The sequence below is a fragment of the Podarcis pityusensis genome (assembly GCF_964106645.2).
Source record: "Podarcis pityusensis genome assembly, chromosome: 2".
NCBI classification, from domain to species: domain Eukaryota; kingdom Metazoa; phylum Chordata; class Lepidosauria; order Squamata; family Lacertidae; genus Podarcis; species Podarcis pityusensis.
The window spans coordinates 109,905,656-109,911,089 of record NC_138029.1 but is presented as its reverse complement, the minus strand read 5'-3'; the positions used below and the strand labels follow the sequence as shown (position 1 = coordinate 109,911,089).

General features: G+C 43.3%; 1 long non-coding RNA gene across 1 annotated transcript in view; it reads left to right on the top strand.

Moving 5' to 3' along the window:
• LOC308470193 overlaps positions 1–2,308 on the top strand; it is a 6,515-nt gene extending 4,207 nt beyond the window's left edge. The window contains exon 2 of the long non-coding RNA XR_013982245.1: positions 742–2,308. This is a non-coding gene — a long non-coding RNA (uncharacterized lncRNA). The remainder of the gene's footprint in view (positions 1–741) is intronic.
• Positions 2,309–5,434: the final 3,126 nt, after the last annotated feature.

The following is a 5,434-nucleotide window of genomic DNA, read 5'->3' as shown; positions in this document are numbered from 1 at the left end:
AGTAATACCAGAGGGGCTGTGATGGGTTTGGCTCCGCCTGCATCTGGGCATGCCGGGACAAGATTAAAAGCATCTGGACAAGCCTCCTTGTGCTTGACAACTCCAGCAGGCTTGGTCTTCTTTTCAGGTGGAGCAACCTTTTCAAGTAAGGGAGCAGACCCAGTGGCCTTGGCCCTCTCAAGCGCATTTAAGCAGGCCAACACCGTGGACCAATGAGGTCCTTCCTTATTGGAGGATGAAACAGGCATGGGAGGGCAGAGCTTGCCTATGATCTTAGGGACCTCCTGTGTCCTTCGCTAGGGCCACAATGAATAAATTCAACAGGGAAATGCAAGCCAACAATAATTAGAAAAATACACGAAACAAACGGGATCAGATTGGGAAGTAGGGTGGCATTTACTGCAGCAAAGGCTTCCAGATTTAGGAAACTGTATCTATTTTAGATCATTGTGGTGGAAATTCTGAGGTTTGAGATTGTTATATTTATTTTCACATGTATCTGCTGTCACCTGATTTTATTTGAACGTTGGTTTTTTAGTAGTTTTAGCGCAATAAATTCCAAATTCTATTTTAGGTACATTTTAAAGATGGAGTTCAAAAAGTATTTTACTTTGGTGTGGAGTAAACCTTGTCCCTTTGATATGTTCTCTACTCTTTTATGACATGGCCTATGAACGATCAATCACATTGTCTTCATTCACAAGTTAATACTCACAGAAATCCTTCCCTTTCTCTCTCCAGCTGGTGCAATGACTAAATACTACAAAGACTGTGGCGATGCAAAATCGAAAGCGTACTGTGGAAAAGATTGGGAAAAAGATAAAAAAATACATAAATTGTTATGCTGTGAGACTAATCAATGTAATTAATGATTGAGCAGTGATCCCTGGATCGCAAGAGGTTGTACTAAACTTGGGGTATCTTCCAACCCTATAGTTCTGTGATTCTGTGAATCTTGCATTCCTAAATCATTTCAAGCTGTCCAGGGACCTCATGGTAGAGGGTGGGTAAGAAATTCTGTGGTGGTGGTGGTGTTATCCTTTCGAATGTGGATCTCAGAAAGACATAACAGTTTCTTTGTCCTTTCCGCATGGTGGAAGCCAGGTCTTCCTCCACCCATTGCAATTCAAATGACAGATGAAAGCTCTTTGCGGATGCCATCAGAACAAGCAGGATGCAGGGGAAAGGCAAGACTGCCTGCTCCCCTTTCCCATCCTCATCACCATCTCTGAACTGATGGCTGTCACTGTGACACAGGGAGCTTTCTGTATTCATGGAAGGTTCCCGCACAAAAGACCACTCCTTTTCCAGAGTCCTAAATGCGTGAGAAACCTTCATGAGTACAGAAGCTTTCCCACTTCGCAGTGCACAGTACCCAGCAACGGAATGTCTGTCTATGCATAGCTGTGAATCAAATACTGTATTGGCCTGGATATAAGCCGCACCCGAATATAAGCCGCCCCTTTAAAAATCAAGGGATGGGGGATAAAAAAATACAATACCCGAATATAAGCGGCTCCCTTAAAATTCCGCAGGCACTCACACCCGTTCTGTTTTACCGTATGTCTGTTTCAGCAGCGATATCGCAAAAACCTAAGGCCTTGAATTTAAGTTGCACTTTAACTTTTCACGGTCGGAATTTGGGAAGAAAGTGCAGTATGTTCGGGCCAATACGGTACTCATTCACAGCTTTGCTTCTCCTCTGTGCTCTAGGGAGCAGGTCCACTCATTTGTGTTCACTCATTTAGACATCCTTTCATTGTCTTATTGTTTGAAAAATGACACCCCCCCCCAAAAAAAAGTGCACAGTTTCCTTCGGAACTGGAGTGGACTGTGGTATTTCTTGATGAGGTCATGGGCACCTGCCAAGCAGTGCTGTGCGCAGTCTGCTTTTCTGGAAACAGCAGGACTCTTTATTTGATTCTCATTTCCAGTAAAGCACATGTGGGTCATCCCCACTGGCCACATTCCCCGTATCTTACATTAAGACTATCTTCCAACATTTTGAGGCAACATCGGTAGAGTTCCTGTTTTATAGATTCTTAGCTGAAGAAGATATCATACTTTTTAACCGGATGCTTCAGTGTTTTATTTGGAGTAAAGTTTAAAAGTTGTAATTATGTTTTAATCTATATTTGATGCCCATGTAATTGTTGTTTCTTGATTTCCCCCTTGAAAACACTGTTCTTTGTATTTTCCCTTCCTCAGGGCTCATTTATGTGCGATGCGCTTACATCTGTCATGAACTGAAATGCATTCACTGGTCTTCTGTTAATGTAGTTGCAATAAATATTTCACACTGATTTCAGTCCCTTGTCCATTATATCTGCTCACTGCCCTCTCACCTGCTGGGGGAAAGTGACAGGGCGCACTGTTTTGAGTGTTGGCAAGAAATAGGCAGAGTGAAAAATAAAAGAGAAAAACTCAATTTTGGATTAAAAAACACACACACCTAAATTCCAGCCTTAGGGGCAGGGGGTATATAAACCTCTACTAATAATGAAACTACAGTGGTATCTTGGTTCTCAAAAGTAATCTGTTCTGGAAGTCTGTTCCAAAACCAGGGTGCACTTTCCCATAGAAAGTAATGCAAATGGATTAATCTGTTCCAGACTTTTAAAAACAACCCCTAAAACAGCAATTTAACATGAATTTTACTATCTAACGAGACCATTGATCCATAAAATGAAACAATAAACAATGTACTGAAATCACACAATCAATCAATCAGTAGCTGAACTGGGTTCCACACAGTCACAAAAACAAAACAAAAAGAGCCACAGAAACAAAAACACAAAAACAAAATAGCAAAAACAGACAGACCTCAGCGTAACACTCAAAACAAAAGTGTGGCACTCAAATTGGAAGCGTAAAACTCAAAATGGAAGTGTGACACTCAAATCGGAGCACGTTCGGCTTCCGAAAGAAGTTTGCAAACTGGAACACTTACTCCCGGGTTTGCAGTGTTTGGGTTCCAAGTTGTTTGAGTACCAAGGCATTTGAGAACCAAGGTACCACTGTATAGCAATATTAAAATATAATGAAAAACATTCATCAGCAAATAATGTTGATAACTCTCTTCATGGTTTCTTCAGCTTCCCCATAAAATTATTTCTAAAAGAGTGGCATAATAGGGAGAAGTGATGCAGTCACAGGAGAAAATGGAACATGTGGAAGCGCAAGGCCCATTCAGACTTTCACCTCCAAGTATTTTCAGAGAACTTGAAGGGAGGAGGAGCCGGACTACAGACACTAGCCACTCATGCTCGCTCTGCCCTTAGACCACTTCTACAGCATCAGCACCTCATATGTTGATCAAAGGGATTAAAGGAGAAACCCTTGTGTATTCATCTGAATGTTGCCAACAGCTTCCCCGCTGACCAGAGCTAGGGAGGGAGGAGAAATGTGATTCAGATCACATTTAAAACTGAACCTTACAAACCTGCACTTTTCAAAGAAATATGACAAATGAACCACAGCCGTCCTCCAGAAGTCACACTTGTGGGGTAACTGAAGGATTAGGTGAGCAGCCTGGGAGTCATCTTGAACTCACAGCTGTCCATGGAGGTGCAGGTCAATTCTGTGTCCAGGGCAGCTGTCTACCAACTCCATCTGGTATGCAGGCTGAGACCCTATCTGCCCACGGACTGTCTCGCCAGAGTGGTGCATGCTCTGGTTATCTCCCACTTGGACTACTGCAATGCGCTCTGCGTGGGGCTACCTTTGAAGGTGACCCGGAAACTACAACTAATCCAGAATGCAGCAGCTAGACTGCTGACTGGGAGTGGTCACAGAGACTGAGCACAATTCAAAATGTTGGTGCTGACCTTTAAAGCCCTAAATGGCCTCGGCCCAGTATACCTGAAGGAGCTTCTCCATCGTTTAGCCAGGACACTGAGGTCCAGCTCCAAGGGCCTTCTGGCAGTTCCCTCACTGTGAGAAGCAAAGCTACAGGGAACCAGGCAGAGGGCCTTCTTGGTAGTGGCGTCTGCCCTGTGGAATGCCCTCCCATCTGATGTCAAGGAAATAAACAACTATCTGACTTTTAGAAGACATCTGACGGCAGCCCTGTTTAGGGAAGTTTTTAATGTTTGATGTTTTATCGTGTTTTTAATATTATGTTGGGAGCTGCCCAGAGTGGCAGTTAGGGCCAGATTATCATCATCATCGTATAGCTGAGAATCACTAACAAAAATGCATTATATTGGGGGAAATTGCCAGCAAATATGTGTATGTCACTCAAAGCTTTGTATAAAACGGTGTGCATTAGAAAACAGTTTGCATTAGAATACCGGAGGATTTTGATGCAGATTTTTTTTTTAAAAATCCTGCAGAAATGTAGAGAACTGAATTTAGAATATAAGATTATAAAATGAGACAATTGGATTAGGTCAACCACCCATCTAGTTCAGCATGCTATACTCAAATGGCCTGTGGAAAAGCCTCAGGCAAGACCCTATGAAACACCCTTCAGATGTCAAGGATATAAAAAACTTTACAACTTTCAGAAGACATCTGAAGGCAGCCCTGTATCAGGAAATTTTTAATGTTTGATGCTTTGTTATGTTTTATATATTCTGTAAGCCACCCAGAGTGGCTGGGGGAACCCAGTCAGATGGGTGGGGTAACAACAACAACAACAACAACAACAACCACAACAACAACAAAAAGAGCCCTCTCCCCACCTGTGGTTTCTTGCAGACCCGTAGCTAGGTGATCTTGCGCCCCTGGCAGAACCGTCCAGATTGCGCCCCCTAGCCACAGACAAATTAGCTCTTCTTTCCGCCTTTCCACCACCCATTCAATTCCTCACGCACTTCACCTTGTATCGAATTCTTCCACAGAAAATCCAGCATTTAATTTATTATTTCTTAATAAAAGGTTTCAGCAAAGAACATGACATTTTGATGTGAGTTGACAGTTTAAAAAAATGCAATTCAGTTGTAAAACCCTTTGCGGATCTTTACGTTATGATTAATCCCCCTGCATTTCCTTTATACTTTCAATTTTTGCTAATCTTTTGTCAGGGAATGCTCTGAAGAGGAAGGTTGGGGAACGCAGACGCAGGCAGACCAGCTCAGTTCAGAAGAGGAGGGGGAATATCCACTGATTCCCCTCGCCTCCAGCATTCTCAGAAGCAGAGAGGGAGAGTCAGACTTGCACACAGCAGATGAACAGCAGAGAGAGGAGCTGCCCAGTTTTGAGATAAGGATGAGAGAACCAGAAGGAAGGGGGCAGTTGGGCGATACGGCAATCGAGAGTGTAGAGGAAGCCCCTCAGACTCATCGGTCTGAACGTATCAGAGAGCAAAGGAGACAGAGAAGGGGAAGAACTTCGTGCTCCTTGCTGCGGAAGTCGCAAGGATGATTCAGAGTAAGCAACTGTTCTCATTGCTGAGGGTTGCCTGCTTGTGTTGGCAACATGGTGCTGCAAT